At 46.7% G+C, this 21,189-nt stretch overlaps 1 long non-coding RNA gene, 1 other non-coding gene and 1 pseudogene across 2 annotated transcripts in view; all 3 read right to left on the minus strand.

The window, feature by feature from the left end:
• Positions 1–21,189, minus strand: part of LOC139279383 (uncharacterized) — a 182,048-nt gene that overhangs the window by 128,277 nt on the left and 32,582 nt on the right. The gene's annotated exons all lie outside the window — the stretch shown is intronic.
• On the minus strand, positions 9,531–9,727 carry LOC139280354 (U2 spliceosomal RNA). The gene has a single exon (XR_011596659.1). It is a non-coding gene; the product is annotated as a U2 spliceosomal RNA (small nuclear RNA).
• On the minus strand, positions 9,861–10,094 carry LOC139280405 (U2 spliceosomal RNA; annotated as a pseudogene).

The raw sequence follows: 21,189 nt of genomic DNA on the forward strand, positions 1-21,189 counted from the left end.
CATTAAAAAAATCAGGCGCAGGTTACAAATTAGGTGTCCAGAACGAGGTGGGGGGGGAGGGGGGGGGGGAAGGGAAGTCATTAAATTCTATAATAAATCATTATTTATACTTATACAAATAAATCCAACCTGAATAAAAATTTATAAGCAAAGAAAAGATTAAATAAACCATTTTCCTACCTGTGTGAAAGTGCTTCAACCAGGGAGAATGCTGCAGGAGGCCTCACAAGTTGAGGCAACCGTTCGTTCTCGTGGGGAGGGAGGAGGAAGCCATTCGTTCCCGCGGGGGAAGAGGCAGCCATTCGTTCCCGCGGGGGGGGGGGGAAGGAGGCAGCCGTTCGTTCCCGCGGGGGGGGGGGGAAGGAGGCAGCCGTTCGTTCCCGCGGGGGGGGGGGGGAAGGAGGCAGCCGTTCGTTCCCGCGGGGAGGGAGGAGGAAGCCATTCGTTCCCGCGGGGGAAGAGGCAGCCATTCGTTCCCGCGGGGGAAGAGGCAGCCATTCGTTCCCGCGGGGGGGGGGGAAGGAGGCAGCCGTTCGTTCCCGTGGGGGGGGGGGGGGGGAAGAGGCAGCCGTTCGTTCCCGCGGGGGAAGAGGCAGCCGTTCGTTCCCGCGGGGGGGGGGGGGGGGGAAAAGGAGGCAGCCGTTCGTTCCCGCGGGGGAAGAGGCAGCCGTTCGTTCCCGCGGGGGGGGGGGGGGGGGGGAAAAGGAGGCAGCCGTTCGTTCCCGCGGGGGGGGGGGGGGGGGAAAAGGAGGCAGCCGTTCGTTCCCGCGGGGGAAGAGGCAGCCGTTCGTTCCCGCGGGGGGGGGGGGGGGGGGAAAAGGAGGCAGCCGTTCGTTCCCGCGGGGGAAGAGGCAGCCGTTCGTTCCCGCGGGGGGGGGGGGGGGGGGAAAAGGAGGCAGCCGTTCGTTCCCGCGGGGGGGGGGGGGGGAAAAGGAGGCAGCCGTTCGTTCCCGCGGGGGGGGGGGGGGGGGAAAAGGAGGCAGCCGTTCGTTCCCGCGGGGGGGGGGGGGGGGGAAAAGGAGGCAGCCGTTCGTTCCCGCGGGGGAAGAGGCAGCCGTTCGTTCCCGCGGGGGGGGGGGGGGGGGGGAAAGGAGGCAGCCGTTCGTTCCCGCGGGGGGGGGGGGGGGGAAAAGGAGGCAGCCGTTCGTTCCCGCGGGGGGGGGGGGGAAGGAGGCAGCTGTTCGTTCCCGCGGGGGGGGGGGGGGGGGAAAAGGAGGCAGCCGTTCGTTCCCGCGGGGGGGGGGGGGGAGGGAAACGGCTGCCTCAACTTTGAGGCTTCCTGCAGCCTTCTCACTGCTGCAAGAAGCCTCAGTGCTGATGGCAATGTGCTTTTATTAAAAAATGTTCAAAAATTAAACAGCTACAAAGAACTACAAAAATGGCCGAGTGCCAATGTTTCCTTCACACTGCGCGTGCGCGAACGCTCCAACGCGCATGCGCAGGGTTGCCGGCAGGAAAAAAACTAATTTAAATGGTACCCGCCCCCTCCCATTTACAAAATCGGTGCGAGTGGTAGGCTCCGCCCCCCTGGGCGCCGCGCCAAGCAGACATGGAGCTGCAGGGCGCTCCAGAATCGCGCGTTTCTTTTCCGGCGCCGTTTTCGGCGCGAAAAACGGGCGCCCAGCTCGGAGGGGCGCCCGTTTTTTATCGTGTGGAAACTTGGGCCCATAGTTACAGACTTGGGTTGAAATTATTGGGTAAGAACAAGGAAGACATTACATAAGAATTAAATCATTGCATCATACCATCCAACCGATATGAATAAAAAGCTGAATGAACAAGCAAGCCTTGTGTTATGTATTTGCTTCATGGGTTCTTTGCTTAAGAATTCATAGCAACACATTGCTATGACGATGAACGAGTTGGTTTATTAGCAAAGGTTTAACAATTACCCTATACATTACCAGTTCATCCACCAGGCTCAACCACCTGCCTCATCGTGGATCCCCTGAACCCAACTGACTGGTGAACATCATGTGACTGGCTAAGCCACTCACAATGCAACAAGCTCTACAACTATTTTGGTTGAAACTATAAATCAAGTGCCCCCTTATTAAAGGAGCACTAAAACCGACAAATTAATCAAATTTGAAGAATCAAATTATAATTTGGTTGCCGGGGGTGATGCACTCCAGTCCCTCCGGCAGCCATCTCTCACGGAAGGCCGCGAGCGTACCGGTGGACACCGCGTGCTCCATCTCCAGGAATACCCTGGCTCAAACGTAACCACAGAAGAGAGACAGGCAGTCAGGCTGAATGACCCCCTCGACCGCCCGCTGCCTGGACCGGTTAATGGCCACCTTAGCCATGCCCAGGAGTAGTCCTACGAGGAGGCCTTCCGACCTATCCGCTCCCCTCCGCACAGGATGCCCAAAGATCAGGAGTGTGGGACTGAAGTGCAACCAGAATTTGAGGAGCAGCCCCTTCAGGACTGCAACCTTGCACATTCAATAAAAACATGGAACACGGACTCTTCCAGACCGCAGAAATTGCAGGCGGCCTGAGGGCCCATGAACCGACTTAAAAGCTTATTGCATGGGATTGCTCCGTGCACCACCCTCCAGGGCAAGCCCCCAATAGAGGGAGGACTGCCGCTCAGAGTGCACTCCAATGGGGACCCCTGCATCTTCCAGAAGGCAAGATGGTGCGGTCCGGATGGCAGACAAGGATGGTTGAGTGTGCAAGAGCAGCCCGTACAGGAATCCCCTCCACGCAGAACTGAAAGGCATGGAAGGGATTTTCAACAGATCTACAAACCTGTGAGCATTACACCCTGCTTAAAAGGTAAAGTTCCACCATCAGAACGCCCCTTTAAGATAAAACCTTTGCCAATTAATTCAAAAGGAAATGAGATATATACTTTGAAAGGAGGAATTTACAGGGCTTTAGGAAAAGAGCAGGGGAGTGGAGCTACCTGGATAGCTCTATCAAAGAGCCGCCACAGACATGATGGGTCGAATGGCTTCCTTTTGTCCTGAATCATTCTAAGATTCTCAGCTTTGAGCATCCTTTTTCTATCCAGTTTATGAGACTTTTGTTTCAAGAGTGAGATTACACAATGACAACCCACTCACCATGACTCTAAAGGAATTCAATTATCAGAAGCCAAACAATCATTAACGCAATCACATGTGTGTTAATTAATTTTCCTCACGTGGTTAGGTATACGAATCACTTATAATTAATTAGTTTCCCATCGAACTCAATGTTTAAGCATTAATGCTGCTGAAAAAAAACACAGGATGAAATGGTAAAGATAAGTATAATTCTTTGTAAATAGTGATGGCAACACTTTCAAGGCAAGAACAAAGAGGATGGTAATTGTTAGGTATGGAAGAATTCCACAAGACTGAGTACTGTGAGCTAAAACTGATGTGACCTTAGTCTCTTTAATACAACTCCAGAGTGCTTAAGCAGCATGGCAGACAACCTTTTATACGCCCTTGCACAAGATATGCAGGTGACACTTGGGCCTCCAACAGTTGTGCCCTCTGGTGGCAAATCTTACTTAGTTACAATGTTTACATACATAACAGTAATGTTGAAATTTACTCTTTAATGTTCTGGCCTTTTAAAAGATACACCATAGCCAACGATGCTGGGAAGCCATCGGTCTGGTATTATTGCTCGTGGATATGAAAGCCTGGGTATCGTGATCCTGGGTGCCAATGATCTAGTCGCAAAAAGGAAGTTGAAGTTGGAAGGCTAGTAGAGCATTCCAGTTCACTCACAGCGACACTACAAAATGGATGCTTCAATTCGACTAAATCTGGTAAATGATTTCATAGAATAGAATCATAGAATCTTACAGAACAGAACGCCATTCGGCCCATCGTGCCTGTGCCGGCTCTTTGAAAGAACTATCCAATTAGTCCCACTCCCGTGTCGTTTTTCCTTAGCTCTGCATTGTTCTCTCCAAGTATTAAACCATTTTAAATTTTATACAAACGGAATTAAACAATTTGATTAACCAAATGATTGAACATAAGTGACAAGTGGGCAAACCTTGTCTAAAAATACATCTATATCTAATTGTAATTAAGGGGGGGAATCACCAATACTATATTGTCAGATCAACTAGTCCAATTTTCAGTTAATTCTGTTTTTAATACTAATTGACACAAATTACAGTCAAAAAAACTAAACATATCTCCTAACAACAAAATGAATCACATATGCGAGGTTCTTATAACTTAAAAAGGAAAATGCTAACAGATAAGATACTCCTGTTGTGACAAAAATGGCTGCTTTGTGCAAAATAGGGCGCACTCTCTCAACTGGAAAAAAAAACGAAACATCCCGTAAGTCACAAAGTGCAACATTATCCAGTAATGTATGGCAACCTGATAACTGTAACTTGGAATTAAATGGTGTGTTTGGAACAGTTATTGGAGATAGTTCTAACCATGGCCAGGAAAATTCAAATCCAGATTTCAGATTCAGATCTGGATCTGTATTTCTGCTGGCTCAGAGCAAAGCCAAATATAACGTAGCGTAATTTAGAATCGATACTGCAGAAGGAATGATGAGCCAGCAGGGACCTGAGAAAAATCTTTCAATCTAAAGTACTCTCCATAAATATTTTCTAAAAAAAAGTGTTCAGAAATTCTCACAGCAAAGAAAAAACTCCAAGAAAGCAGTTTGCTGAAGACCTATCATGTTCGGGCAGTCAGGTTGGAAGGGAGTGACAAGTAATCTGTGGCTAGTTCGAACTACAGAAATTGGATTCCTTCCTGGTTCTGGTCGCTAATTCCAACATTCTGACAATTATGAGGGCTGGATTTTCGGCTTTGCTCATTTCAGGCGGTAATGGCGGCGGGGCGGTAAAGTTTGTGCCCAGGAACAGTTTGCACCTCACTCAGCAAAATTCAGCACCAGGGCGCTCCGTGTGGGGCGGAGCACGAAGGGAGGCATTAAACACCTTTCTTCGGGCGCTAGGCCGGCTGAACAGTTGAAAATTACGAGCTAAACAGCCATCCTCGGAGCACTCTAAGAGAGGCCCGGAGGGAAAAAAATAACCTAAAAAACATTCCCAATAAATAACTCACGCCACCACAACATAAATCACAAAGAAAACAAATCAAAGAGGTCGACATTACTTCCCTCACTGTGGCCGCTACAGCTTGGAACGCCCGCTTTCACAGGTGGTCCCAGCACGGCACTCTATGGAGTGCTATGGATCGGGCAGGAGCCCAAAATCGAGCTGGTGTCATAATCAGGATGTTGCGCACCAGCTCACCTCTTCCGGACGGTAATGCTCCGTGCCCTGCCGAAACCGCCACGGAAAATTCAGGCGGGGCGCTGGAAGCTGGCCATCCGGAAGAGTTTACCGCCGGGGCGAAAACACAGGCAGCTACAAGCCAAAAATCCAGCCCTTGGCAAGTCGTCTTATTTCTTTCCTTCAAATGTTTCGGTGAGTCTGGCCTCAGAGAAGTTGAACTCTATTAATGTGATCTAAAGGGGGTAAACTATATAGGAAACTTCCTCAGAGGATGTAGTCTTTGGATAATGTGTTGGTGGGCATCAAAACTGTGGTTATCTTTTCTAATGAGAACATACATCTGAATATTGAGCATAAGCTAAATACTGCAAGGGCATACAAACAGGGTAAACACCGCTTCCTGGAATTTCTTGCGTGAGCAGAATTGTGAAGTAACAAGTAATTTACACCTGTTTGTATGCTGATGTCAATTTCAATTTATGCCTAACGTTCCTGTACATCTAAAGAAGGTCTGGACAAAAATGTCAAAGAAATGGCGTAAAAGATCAATGAAATTCAGATAATCAGAAGAATGGGCATAAAGCCACTTACTTCCAAGCTTCCTTAAACTTTTGCTCCAGATATTGACATTGAGCTGCAATTACTGGGTTTTTGGGGGGGGAAAATTAACAGGAAATGCTGAGCTCTTTCCCACCTACTGTTAAATTCTAAGAAGGACAAGTCAATAACAAGTTTGAATAATATTGTATCGGATGATGTCGCTCTACAAGGGTAAGAGAAGCTCACTTTGGTCACCACCATCAGGCTCCTTTACTTGGTAATCACCTCGAGACTAATCTGGGCAATACAACAGGCAAGAAAGATGTCTGCCAAAGTTTTTTTTTTAAATTGTGAATCTTTAAGAAAGCTCACCCACAAATGGCACCATTGGAAACTTCAGTGGGCTGCTAAACAATCATATATTGTAGCCTGTTTAACAGGCAGCAGAATTGCAGGGGAAAATTCATACCTAAATGTTCTTTGGTTTATAATGCTGATTTAGTTTAACTTTCACAGCTTTCTTGCCAAAAAAAACAACCACTGGTGGTAGTTGTAGCTGCAAAACTATTTTGAGGAACAGTGACTAGAGATTCCTTGCATGAAAGTTTCTGGCTTGACAGATGGCCGCATCTCAGGAACGAGGACATTCTCACGGCAGAGATTGCGCTATTTGCCCATCTCTTGCCCTGCGAATGTCCTTTATAACTCTTGTGCCTGGTAAGAGGTTTTAAAAAATCAAAACATTAAATATGTATCTTTAAATTTTATTTTATGTTAAAAATCCTGCCCACTCAGGTAATTTTATTTTAAACCATAATTAAAACTTTTTTTTTTTTAAATCGGCAAATATTTTTTCTTCAAAAACATTTCTATCAACTTTAATTTCTATAATGTATTTATGTGAGGTATTTTTTTTTAATGTTTTATGTAATGTTTGGGGGGGGGGGGGGGTTTCTCATGTTTATATATATATAGTGTTTTATATATATAAAACTGTAAATTCCTTGTTTAACCACCAGAGGGCTCATCCCCTGGAGTCCTAAGGAGGCCTCACAGGCTGGAGAGGTACTCTGGAGACCTGTAATAAAGGACGACAGTCACACTTTGAGCTTACAGTATCTGGTCAGATTCTTTATTCAAGACATAACAACTGGCGACGAGATACACATGACAAACCCCACCGCAACAATGCTAAGAATCGTGGGCATCCTGGAGAAAATTTTGGAGGGAGATGATTGGGAAACCTTCGTGGAGCGACTCGACCAATATTTCGTGGCCAACGAGCTGGAAGGAGAAGCGAACGCTGCCAAATGAAGGGTGATCTTCCTCACCATTTGCGGGGCACCAACATATGGCCTCATGAAAAATCTGCTTGCTCCAGCGAAACCCACAGTGAAGTCGTACACTGGTCCGGGAGCATCTAAACCCGAAGGAAAGCGTTCTGATGGCAAGGTACCAGTTCAACACATACAAGAGGTCTGAAGGCCAGGAAGTGGCGAAATACATCGCCAAGCTAAGGCACCTTGCAGGACATTGCGAATTTGAAGGACATTTGGAACACGTGCTCAGGGACTTCTTTGTACTTGGCATTGGCCATGAAGTAATACTTCGCAAACTTTTGACTGTAAAGATTCCAACCTTGAGTAAAGCCATAGCGATAGCCCAGGCGTTCATCGCCACCAGTGACAATACCAAACAAATCTCTCAGCATGCGAGTGCTGCTGCAAGTACTGGGAACAAAGTAATATTGTTTGCGAATCATAACGTACAGGGCAGGACTCACATGCTTGCAGCTACATGTCCGCAGATGTCTCAGAGTCCACCATCAAGGGTGGTAAATGCAAGGCCATTAACACATTGTTGACGCTGCAGAGGTGATCATAGTTTCCATTCATGCATCTTCAAAATGATATGTTTGCAAGGGCTGTGGAACAATGGGACAACTCCAACGTATGTGCAGGCGAGCTGCAAACCACCATATTGCAGAGAAGTACAGATCCATGGTGGATCACGGCGAACCAGAGCCTCAGACTGAGGAGGCAGAGGTATATGGGGTGCACACATTTACCACAAAGTGTCCCCCGATAATGCTGAAAGTTGAATTAAATGGACTCCCGGTGTCAATGGAGCTGGACACGGGCGCGAGCCAGTACATTATGAGCAAAAAGACTTTCGATAAATTGTGGTGCAGCAAGGCATCAAAGCCAATCCAGACTCCCATTCATACTAAACGGAGAACGTATACAAAAGGAACTGATTCCCGTAATCGGCAGTGCTACCATAAAGTTCTTCTACGATGGAGCGGTGCACAATTTACCACGATGGCCCCACGCTGCTCAGCAGGAGCTGGCTGGGAAAGAGACGCTGGAACGCTCGACGACATTTCATGTGGCCAGGTCCTAAACAAGTTACCCTCGCAGTTCGAACCGGGCATCGGAATATTCCAAGGAGCAAAAGTGCAAATCCACTTGATTCTGGGGGCGCGACCCATCCACCACAAGGCGAGAGCATTACCATACATGATGAGAGGGTGAAGATCGAGCTGGACAGGCTGCAACGAGAGGGCATCATTTCGCTGATCGAATTCAACAAGTGGGCCAGTCTGATTGTTCCAGTCCTCAAGGAAGATGGCACCGTCAGAATCTGTGGTGATTACAAAATATCAATCGTTTCTCCCTGCAGGATCAATACCTGCTACCAAAGGCAGACAAACTATTTGCGACTCTGGCGGGAGGAAAAACGTTAACGAAGCTGGACTTGACCTCGGCCTACATGACGCAGGGGCTGGAGGAATCACCTGCATCAACACACACACAAAAGGTCTTTTCATTTACAACAGATGCCCGTTTGGGATTCGATCAGCCGCGGCGATATTCCAGAGGAACATGGAAAGCTTGCTGAAGTCAGTCCCACGCACCGTGGTCTTCCAGGACGACATCTTGGTTACAAGTCAGGATACCTTCGAGCACCTGCAGAACCTGGAGGAGGTTCTTAGTCAGCTTAATTGTGTGGGGCTCAGGTTAAAACGCTCGAAGTGCATTTTCCTGGCGCCTGAAGTGGAGTTCCTGGGGAGAAGAATCGCGGCGGACAGCATCAGGCCCACCGATTCGAAGACGGAGGCAATCAAGAATGCACCGAAACCACAGAACGTGACGGAGCTGCGGTCGTTTCTAGGACTCCTGAACTACTTTGGTAACTTCTTACCAGGTCTTAGCATACTGTTGGAACCACTGCACTCTTTATTGTGTAAAGGAGATGAATGGGTATGGGGTAAAAGCCAAGATAATGCCTTTGAGAAAGCTAGGAAATTTATGCTCAAACAAATTGCTTGTGTTGTATGATCCATGTAAGCGTTTGGTACTAGCATGTGATGCGTCGTCATACTGTGTCGGGTGTGTATTGCAACAAGCTAATGAATCTGGGAAATTGCAACCGGTTGCTTATGCATCCAGAAGTCTGTCTAAGGCTGAGCGGGCCTACTGCATGATCGAAAAAGAAGCGTTAGCGTGTGTTTATGGGGTAAAGAAAATGCATCAATATCTGTTGGACTCAAATTTGAATTGGAAACAGACCATAAGCCGTTTATATCCCTCTTTTCTGAAAGGGGATAAATACGAATGCATCGGCCCACATCCAGAGATGGGTGCTCAGGTTTTTTTTTAAATTCGTAGCCAATCGTTCCAATTCTTTGTCAAATCACAAACGCCAGAGGTCACCTTGCACATGCCAAGGATCACTCTGCGCCAATGCTCTTAGCCAAAAGGCCTAGAGCCACTGCACCGTTCCTGGAAGTACTGCAATACCAGGTTCGTGCCATGGAGGTGGATGGGTCAAGCCACCCCACCCACCTCCTGTTTCCAAAAAAGCAAGCATATACCTTCCTGACCAGGGAGAAACCACCCGGAGGTCATGGTGGCTGGTCAGGTCAGTTACGCATGATCTTAGCCAAAAGGCCGAGGGTGCTCAGGTTTTTTTTGGTTTTTTTTAAATAAATTCGTAGCCAATCGTTTCCAATTCTTTGTCAAATCACAAACGCCAGAGGTCACCTTGCACCTGTCAAGGATCACTCTGCGCCAATGCTCTTAGCCAAAAGGCCTAGAGCCACTGCACCGTTCCTGGAAGTACTGCAATACCAGGTTCGTGCCATGGAGGTGGATGGGTCAAGCCACCCCACACACCTCCGTGGAGGTGGATGGGTCAAGCCACCCCACCCACCTCCTGTTTCCAAAAAAGCAAGCATATACCTTCCTGACCAGGGAGAAACCACCCGGAGGTCATGGTGGCTGGTCAGGTCAGTTACGCATGATCTTAGCCAAAAGGCCGAGGGTGCTCAGGTTTTTTTTTATTTTTTTTTTTAAATAAATTCGTAGCCAATCGTTTCCAATTCTTTGTCAAATCACAAACGCCAGAGGTCACCTTGCACCTGTCAAGGATCACTCTGCGCCAATGCTCTTAGCCAAAAGGCCTAGAGCCACTGCACCGTTCCTGGAAGTACTGCAATACCAGGTTCGTGCCATGGAGGTGGATGGGTCAGGTCCCCCACACACCTCCGTGGAGGTGGATGGGTCAACCCTCCCCACCCACCCACCTCTCAGGTTGTCCGCATACAACGACACCATCCGCCACAGGCCAGGCACAGAAAACTGTGCCAATGCTCTCAGTAGGCTGCCATTGCCCACCACCGGGGTGGAGATGGCACAGCCTGCAGATTTAGTTATGGTACTGGAAGCATTCGAGAGTGAGCAATCACCTATTACCGCCCGACAGATTAGAACCTGGACAAGCCAGGACCCCTTACTGTCCTTAGTAAAAAAAACTGTGTACTCGACAGGAGTTGGTCTAGTGTCCCGTTAGAGATGCAGGAAGAAATAAAGCCGTACCAGTGGCGCAGAGATGAAATGTCCATACAGGCAGCCTGCCTCCTATGGGGTAATCGGGTAGTGGTGCCAAAAAAGGGCAAGGACACTTACATTAGTGACCTCCACAGTACCCACCCAGGCATTGTAATGATGAAAGTGTTAGCCAGATCCTATGTGTGATGACCCGGTATCGATGCAGACTTGGAGTCCTGCGTGCACAAATGTAACACATGTTCACAGTTAAGCAATGCACCCAGGGAGGCGCCACTAAGTTTATGATCCTGGCCCTCCAAACCGTGGTCCAGGTTCCATGTCAACTATGCAGGCCCATCCTTGGGAAAAAATGTTCCTTGTGGTTGTAGATGCATACTCCAAATGGATTGAATGCGAGATAATGTCGGCAAGCACGTCCGCTGCCACCATTGAAAGCCTGTGGACCATGTTTGCCACGCGCGGCCTGTCTGATGTCCTTGAGTGACAATGGGCCGTGCTTCACCAGCGCCGAGTTCAAAGAGTTCATGTCACATCTGCCCTGTTTAAACCAACGTCCAATGGTCAGGCAGAGTGAGCAGTGTAAACAATCAAACAGAGCTTGAAGAGGGTAACTGAAAGCTCACTGCAGACTCGCCTATCCAGAGTCCTGCTTAGTTACCGCACATGACCCCACTCGCTCACTGGGGGTTCCCCCCTGCTGAACTGCTCATGAAAAGGGCACTTAAGACAAGGCTCTCGTTAGTCTACCCTGATCTACACGAACAGGTAGAGAGCAGGCGGCTTCAACAGAATACACATCACGATCGCACAAATGTGTCCCGCGAAATTGAGATTAATGATCCTGTATGTGTGTTGAACTATGGACAAGGTCCCAAGTGGCTTCCCAGCACGTTCGTGGCCAAAAAGAGGGGAGTGGGGTGTTTCTGGTCAAACTTTCAAATGGGCTCACCTGCAGAAAGTACTTGGACCAAACCAAACTCAGATTCACGGACTATCTAGAACAACCCACAATAGGCTACCTTTTTCGACCCACAACGCACACACAAGTGGCAACCGACTCCCCAACACACGTGGCCAGCGGTTGACCATGAAGCAGAACCCATCACCCGCAGCAGCCCAGCAGACTCACCACCCAGCAGCCCTGCAAGGCCAGCTGCACAGCAGCCCAGCGAGGGCCCAACAAACGGCTCACCAAAACCAGCATTTGCACCGAGACGATCAACCAGGGAAAGGAAGGCCCCAGATCGACTCACATTGTACACAGTTACACTACTGACTTTGGCTTGGGGGGGGGGGGGCAGGGGGCAGGGGGGAGGGGGGAAAAGGGGGAGCGGCGGCAGAGTGTTTTTATATATGAAAACCTGTAAATACCTTGTTTAAACACCAGAGGGCTCATCCCCTGGAGTCCCAATACATTCCACAATCCCTTGGAAGCACTTGTACATAAGGAGGCCTCACAGGCTGGAGAGGCATTCTGGAGACCTGTAATAAAGGACTACAGTCACACATTACTTTGAGCTTACAGTATCTGGTCAGATTCTTTCTTCAAGACATAACAGATTGTCATTGGAGTTTCGGACTTACGAAACTCCTATTACTATGAATGAGAAAATACTTTACCGTGATTGGGTGTCCAGGCCCACATGACTCCTACGGACGTCCCAATGTGAATCCGCTCCGTTGCGCAAGAAGGGGCCTCGAGTCCGGGATCTCTGGTGAGCGTTCGACCAAAAAAGGTAAGTATGCACCTTTTCTCCTATTTTTAATCGAACGCCCACAGGAAGAAACCACCGGGATTTCAGGGCCAATGTCTTTGAAGGACATGCTTCTCTTTCTGGCCATATTCAAAGCTTCAGTGCTTTGTGGGACTCTGCATCATTTTCTTTTCACATTCCCGATTCGTGCTGTTTAAATTAAACAGAATTCCCATTTGGCTTTCATATTCCACTGGACTGATGTAGGACACAACTGTAGAGTTCAAAGTAACTTCTCAGTACTAGCAGATAATCCACCAAGAAATTCACTTTTCTGCATGATATATCACATTGTAATGGAGGAAATCTACCCTTTAATGTGAATTTACAGTGTTCCTTATAGTAAGACTTACACAATAACTTGCATTTCTTTCCTAACCTCAGGACATCCCAGAGCGATTTACAGCCAATTAAGTACTTTTGAAATGTAATCACTATTATAATCTAGGAAACAATTTGCACACAGCAAGGTCCCACAAACAGCAATGTGATAATGACCAGATAATCTGTTTTAGTAATATTGGTTGAAAGATAAATATTGGGCACATTACCAGTGAGAACGCCCCTGCTCTTCTTTGAATAGCGCTATTGGATCATTTACACCCACCTGAAAGGCATTGATTTAACATTTCATCTGAAGGACAGCACCCCTGACAGTGCAATGTTACACTGAAGTAGTAGCCTCGGTATTATGTTCAAGTCTCTGGAGTGGGATTTAAACCCACAACCTTCTGACTAAGAGGCAAGCAAGCTATCACAGCCATGGTGGACACCTAGCATAACAATACACACTTACGTTATCCCCAAGACAGAAACACAGAACTAACTTAATTCCACTCATTTAGCATTCTGGACAGAAAGCACTTGCATTTAAATGGTATCTTATTTTCACAGAAGCAATTGATTACCTTTGAAGTGCAGTTACTGTTGTTGGGGCTTCGGTTTAATATCGCATCTGAAAGGCGGCACTTGCGACAATGCAGTACCTCCTCGGTACAGTCACCAGAGTTTATAGCAGGCGTGTTGGTGTCAACGCAATGTCCCTGCTATACACAATGGATGCTGTGACCGAGAGTACTTTGGTTCAAAAGAGCATCCTTCCAAAGCCCATGTGAAAGTGCTGAGGCTGGGGACCTCGAGTACTTGATGGCCGAGGTCCTGAAGCTGGCAGGCAACGTGGTGCAGGACAAGAAGTCGTGCCCCACCCTTCGCAATGACAAGGAGCTCAACAAGCTGGCAAGGGCTTGCAGGGATTCTAGAGGTCCCGGAGGAGGAGGTTGAAGGTGGTGATGCTGTTGTTGCATATTTGAGAGAGAGTACAAGCAGTTCTAATCATCATCATCATCATCATCGGCAGACCCTCGAAATTGAGGAAGACTTGCTTCCACTCTAAAAAAGTGAGTTCTCAGAAGACTGTACAGTCCAATATGGGAATTACAGGTGGGACAGAGAGTCGTTGAAGGAAAGGGTGGGTGGGGAGTCTGGTTTGCCGCACGCTCCTTCCGTTGCCTGTGTTTGGTTTCTGCATGCTCTCGGCGACGAGACTCCAGGTGCTCAGCGCCCTCCCGGATGCTCTTCCTCCACTTAAGGCGATCTTGGGCCAGGGATTCCCAGATGTCGGTGGGGATGTTGCACTTTATCAAGGAGGCTTTGAGGGTGTCCTTGAAACTTTTCCTCTGCCCACCTGAGGCTTGCTTGTCGTGTAGGAGTTCCGAGTAGAACGCTTGCTTTGGGAGTCTCATGTCGGACATGTGGACGATGTGGCCCGCCCAACGGAGCTGGTCTAGTGTGGTCAGAGCTTCAATGCTGAAAAAGTTGGCTTGATCGAGAACACCGGCATTGGTGCATCTATCCTCCCAGTGGATTGGCAGGATCTTGGAGGCAGCGCTGGTGGTACTTCTCCAGTGCTTTGAGGTGTCTACTGTTTCTGATCCATGTCTCAGCCATATAGGAGGGCAGGTATCACTGCTGCCCTGTAGACCGTAAGCTTGGTTCCAGATTGGAGGTCCTAGTGTTCAAACACTCTTCCTCAGGTGACCGAAGGCTGCGCTGGTGCATTGGAGGCAACATTGGACCTCGTTGTCGATGTCTGCCCATGTTGATACTAGGCTCCTGAGGTATGGAAAATGGTCCACGTTGTCCAACGCCATGCCATGTATTTTGATGACCGGGGGGGGGCAGTGATTTTGCAATCATGATAAATGAGCAGTCATTTTCCTCTCTTGCCCTTAAACATTGTAATTGTGAAAGGGTCACCAAGAATCTTGAAAGGAATTAATGGTAATCACTCTTTAATGAGGTGCAAACAGCTGAGGCAAAAAATTACTTTGCTTGAACTGCCCAAAAGAGTTGAATATGTTTTCCATCGAAATAGTTGAATATGCTGAGTACATTTTAAGCAGCACTTTTGCAACAGACACTTATCACCATGGCAAATGGTTAACGCCACTGACCGATTCAGGCGGCTATCTGGCTAAGTGCTGATGGTCTAAATGGTGAAGACTGTACTGCACACGAGTGTCAGTCCAGATTATGCAGTCAATTCAACAGTTGGGCTTGATGCCACAACCTTCTAATTTAGAGACAAAAGTACGTCCAGTTTAACTAAGCTGTCGCCAGATTCCAACTTAGTGAGGGAGGGTTGATCCAGAGCCAGATCAAGAAACAGTTCTTACAATTTTACAAAACTGCAACTTTCCTTCCCTGCTGTTTTGGGCATGGCTTAGCTAACATTTGGAACTTGACCTACTATACAAATGCCAAATTGGCCATGGGGTAATAAAAACATGAACTTTTGAATTCTGCAACTTCACAAGCCATTGCCATTTTCTATATTTCCTCCCATTACACCAGAAATAAGGACTTTCCCTGAAACCAATAGACAACGTCTGGAAACTTAACAGCCCTGCAAGTGCAAGTTTGGCCTTAATTGACAGCGGGGAGGAAGTCCACTCTGAACCCACTTCCATGAATTTCCCAAGTGCCGGCTCTGCCTGCGGTTTGAAGACCCAGCACTAAGCGGCGAGTCAGGCAAATGAGGTAGTTAAGAAGTAGCTTAAAGCTATTTAAGCAACATTTTACAATGTCCTAAAAAAATGTCCAGGAAGCACATCATGTAAATGTGCCAGGTTCTCAACAACTCTGGATTATTTTGAATAGTTGACAGCTGCAAAAGTGGCATAAAAGCTACCATTTCACAGCTGTTCACTTTCCAAATAGTATAAGCTGCGACCTTCAGGATTTGGAATACACTTTTCAGCTTTATGGAGATTTGAAGTGTTTGCAGGCACTATTTAACCAGTGTTACCTTCTTGGAGCAACCTCTCTCACCATTGACAGAGCGGACTCTGGATCAGTTCCCAATGGACTGGAGGGTAGCTAATGTAACACCACTTTAAAAAAAAGAGGGAGAGAGAAAACAGGTAATTATAGACTGGTTAGCCTGACATCAGTAGTGGGGAAAATGTTGTAATCAATCATTAAGGATGAAATAACAGCGCATTGAGAAAGCAGTGACAGGATCGGACCAAGTCAGCATGGATTTATGAAAGGGAAATCATGCTTGACGAATCTTCTGGAATTTTTTGAGGATGTAACTAGCAGAGTGGACAAGGGAGAACCAGTGGATGTGGTGTATTTGGACTTTCAAAAGGCTTTTGACAAGGTCCCGCACAAGAGATTGGTGTGCAAAATCAAAGCGCATGGTATTGGGGGTAATGTACAGACGTGGATAGAGAACTGGTTGGCAGACAGGAACAGAGAGTCGGGATAAACGGGTCCTTTTCAGAATGGCAGGCAGTGACTAGTGGAGTGCCGCAGGACTCAGTGCTGGGACCCCAGCTCTTTACAATATACATTAACGATTTAGGTGAAGGAATTGAGTGTAATATCTCCAAGTTTGCAGATAACACTAAACTGGGTGGCGGTGTGAGCTGTGAGGAGGACACGAAGAGGGTACCTTGGACAAGTTAGGTGAGTGGGCAAATGCATGGCAGATGCAGTATAATGTGGATAAATGTGAGCTTATCCATTTTGGGGACAAAAACACGAAGGCAGATTATCATCTGAATGGCGGCAGATTAGGAAAAGGGGAGGTGCAACGAGACCTGGGTATCATGGTTCATCAGTCACTGAAAGTGGGCATGCAGGTACAGCAGGCAGTGAAGAAGGCAAATGGTATGTTGGCCTTCATAGCTAGGGGATTTGAGTATAGGAGCAGGGAGGTCTTACCGCAGTTGTACAGGGTCTTGGTGAGGCCTCATCTGGAATATTGTGTTCAGTTTTGGTCTCCTAATCTGAGGAAGGACATTCTTGCTATTGAGGGAGTGCAGCGAAGGTTCACCAGACTGATTCCAGGGATGGCTGGACTGTCACGAGGAGAGACTTGATCAACTGGGCCTTTATTCACTGGAGTTTAGAAGGACGAGAGGGGATCTCGTAGAAACGTATAAGATTCTGATGGGACTGGACAGGTTAGATGCGGGAAGAATGTTCCCGATGTTGGGGAAGTCCAGAACCAGGGGACATAGTCTTAGGATAAGGGGTAGGACATTTAGGACTGAGATGAGGAGAAACCTCTTCACTCAGAGTTGTTAACCTATGGAAATCCCTACCGCAAAGAGTTGTTGATGCCAGTTCATTGGGTATATTCGAGAGAGTTAGATATGGCCCTTATGGCTAAGGGGTTCAAGGGGTATGGAGAGAAAGCAGGAAAGGCGTACTGAGGGAATGATCAGCCATGATCTTATTGAATGGCGGTGCAGGTTCGAAGGGCCGAATGGCCTACTCCTGCACCTATTTTCTATGTTTCTATGCTTCAGTCATTTCAACTTTAGCTGCCATCTATTCCATCAGCATCAGTGCCCTTGTGAAAATCTCACCCTGATCCTCAGAATCTCACCATGATGAGCCCCAACACCAACATCACCAGGCACATCAGCATCATCATCAACACCAACCTTCTCCACAATTAACTGATGCTGCACACGACACAGGGCATCAGCACCCAACCACATTGCCCGGGACACCAGGGAAAGCCTTACCATTGCCAGATTTAATTAACTTGATGCTGTACACCCTGGCTGCTATATGATGTGCCAGGTTGGCACCATCCTGCACCAACACCATAAAGCATCCCTATAATGTCCAAGCCATTCCTTTTATACTAGTCACCATTGCAGAGGGTACCTTTATGTCTCGCTATTCACTACCACTCACCAAAGGTGCACACAGGTCTGGCAAGAAGGCAAAGTGTTGAAAATAATGATTTCAATGTTTGACAACACATTAGCAGAAACTTTACATGAACATTGGCGATAACACCCAAGTGCCTACCCTTGTGTGTTGTTAGTTGTATGATTGGACAAGGATGAGGGAGAGGGTGAGGGGTGGCTAGTGAGATGGGCATGTGATAATATAGATAGAGAGGGATAGGTGGAGGTGCAAGGTAAGTTGGTGTGAGTAAGGATGTGCAGGAGTAGAGTAGGAAAGGCAGAGTGATGGGGATGCGATGAGTGGCACAACAGGATGAGATAGAGTGTGGTTTTGTCGTAATGTTTTGTGATCTACTGAGATCATTGAAAGGTTTGAGCCACTGCAGCCTGGTCATCCTGTGCAATGTGCAACCAGACTGCGTTGTCTCCTGGGGAGGTCTCTGCTGCCCTTTGGAAGGGAAGAGAATCTCCGTGTGTGTTGTAACTCCCTCCATAAGCATCTGGAGGAAGTCATGGGAGAGCCTGGGTGCAGCCATGCACCTCTGTGCAGTGCTTGCAGCACCTCAATGCTGCAGAACACTGACAGCACAACTATCAAAATGAATGTGGACATGGTGCCTTTAAGGAAACCAGCTGATGATGCGTCATCAAATGATGTCATCAGATGCGCTTCCTTTTAATTGGCCGGGAACCTCGCAGGGTGAGCTTAACAAACCCCATCAATGTAAAATCACTTGGATAGAGGTGGATAAAGAGCGGGTGAGGTTCCAGTCCACACCTAAAGTCACCTGCCTCGCTCCCGACCCGGTATGAAAAATCATGGTCATTTACATTTTACAATTATAAAGATTTAAGAATACGTATGTGCCATTTTATCTGAATGAAGTAAGGGTTCTGTCCTGCACACAGGAACATACCATGGTATTTCTGGATTGTAGCCTAATATTTAATCTCATGCCATACGTGCATGCCCTGCTGAAGGAGTCGACAAAGAGGAAATTTACTCCCAGATCTCTGCCATTGCGAATCTTGACCCACAAGAGGATGCCCACAAATTGTTTGGGATGGCTTGTTCTTTCATTTCTCCTCCTTTTATGGGAATGCATTTGGTCCTTAATGAAATGCATGTAATCACAGCTGTTAGCTTGTCTCATATCCAGCATTACTGAGATTTAACAAGGATTTTTATGCCCCCTCTGTCACACATACATACATGCCTTATTACTATAATTCCACCTCTGAAAGGTTTGACTCCACTTCTTGAACTTTACCCACATAATAAATTCAAAAGCAGTTTATTAATTATCTAGAAATTATTTCCAGTTTATGTGCATATGCAAGGCACATTTTTCAAAAACACCTGTTCAAATCTAATGATCCTTGCATTAACATATATACATTTAACTGTTTCACATCTTGAATTTTTAAACTCATTCGTACATCCCTTTTACCGCTGTTGTGATGGGATTCAGATTTATCTCACCTTTGCTCATTTAGGTTTATTGTTGAGATATCTCTCTGTCTCCGAGTGTTTAAATGCTGCAGGTATGTTAGAATGAGGAAATCTAACAGATGAAATTGGTTGAAATGAAAACAAGAAAAAAAAATACCAGCAAGTGCGGCCCCGATTTTAACTCCAGGTGGATTCCCCGCTCAGGCTGGAGTTAAAATTAGTCGGGTCTCAATGACTTCATCGGGCTGCAATATGCATGTGTAAAGGACCCTGTTGGCTCTGGGCGAGTGTCCTTGCTGCCTGTTCAGGAGAGCAGGTCAAAATTGCAGATGATGCGATCGTGGCAGGTTTTGGACAGGCAAGAACCAGGGGCGATTTTAACTGCCCACACATCAGGTTTCTGCTGAGCGAGTAGAGTTAAAATCGTCCCCCAAATCTGTCTATTTGAGGGTCTCTGGGTTGATGGAAGGGTGATGGCAGGGGCAAGTTTTCCTCAGCATCTTTCTCTCAGGATCTCAATCTCTTAAAGTTGTTCCCTTGGATTAAGGCACATCTGTAGCACTGACAGGGTTTGAGCTCATAACATTAAAGATAAAAGCACTTTTGTGTTTAATTCTATGATTTTACAATGGCCTGGAAATCCCGGTCTCCCCAGGAGCTGGAGCTTGACAGATCATCCCCAGATCGTGAGCGAGGACATTTGTACGGGCAAGATTGCGGGATATACGCGTATCTTGCCCAGCAAATGTCCTCAAAATTCTTGCGCCTGAAAAAGCAGGCGCATAGCCTACTTCCCTGCTTTTTCAGGTGCAAGTGTTTAAAACATACATAAACATAATTAAATTAAATTAAAACACATTTTATTGTTAAAATCTCTACCCACTAAGTTAAGTTTATTTTTAACCTGAATTACAAAACTTTAAAAAAAAAATCAGAAAAATATTATTTTTCTAAAGGCATTTATTAACTTCAATTTCAATTCATTTTAATTATGTAAGGTCTGTTTTTTATTTGTGCGTGTTTGTTTTTTTTCCCCCCCTCCATTAATAGCAATGAGAATTCGTAGATATGGAGTTCCCATTGCTATTATTGGGAAAGCTGTGGAATACATACCTGACTGGCTGAGCAGTCACACATGACTGCATCTTCTGTGTGGGAACCCTCCGGATGGGAGCGCGCTTCGCAATGTGGGAAGAGAAGGCCTCCCCAACGGAACCCAGGGTGCCTCCGAGACCACCAGGTAGATTCGTAAAAATTCTCTGGTCGGAGGCAATTGCCGGCAGGATGCCTACGACTGGAATTTCAGGGCCATTAATATATTCTGTTTTAACTAGAAATAGGCTGCATTGCTACAAGTTTCTTTGCTGCACTAAAATTTATGAGTAAATATAATATATAAATTGGAAAAAAAGTGAGCATTGTCATTTCAAATCGTTTCATTGATGCTAAGGTCATTCTGAAATGAACACTTTAAGTATTATTTGCAGTTATTCTAAATCTGTTTAACATTCATGCTATACACAGAACAGATTCCTTTTCCAATCAGGACATAAACGATGCCGGGGGCCGTGGAGAACAGCAGCAGTGAGGCCAGTGGCCAGAGGGAGGAACTGGACAAAAAAAAAAAATCTAAAACACAAATTTACTTCCACTAACAAAAACAGGAAAGCAGGTAATAAAAAAATACTGCTGATGCTAGAAATCTGAAAAGCAAACATAGAAAATGTTGACAACGCTCAGCAAGTCAGAAAGCATCTGTAAATAAAAGGAAAATATTAACATTTATAGGGAAATCCAGTTTAGGGGGAACGTGTCAGTCACCTGCTCCACAAATGGAAGAACTCTGGATTAAAGCCAGTCCACAAAATACCGAACCATGCTCAGAAGGCATTTTGCAGTTTTCTGTTAATGTAGCAAATCCCGAAATGTCAACTGTGGCTCAGTGGTAGCACTCTCGCCACAGAGTTGTGTGTTTAAGTCCCACTCCAGAGACTTGAGCACTAGAAATCTAGGCTGACATTTCAGTGTAGTACTGAGGGAGTGCTGCATGGTTGGAGGGCCGTCGTTCAGATGAGACATTAGACTATGGCCTCATCTGTTCTCTTAGGTGGATACAAATGATCCCATAGCTTTATTTTGAAGAAGGCATGGGACT

This window comes from Pristiophorus japonicus, chromosome 14 (genome assembly GCF_044704955.1).
Source record: "Pristiophorus japonicus isolate sPriJap1 chromosome 14, sPriJap1.hap1, whole genome shotgun sequence".
Lineage (NCBI taxonomy): Eukaryota > Metazoa > Chordata > Chondrichthyes > Pristiophoridae > Pristiophorus > Pristiophorus japonicus.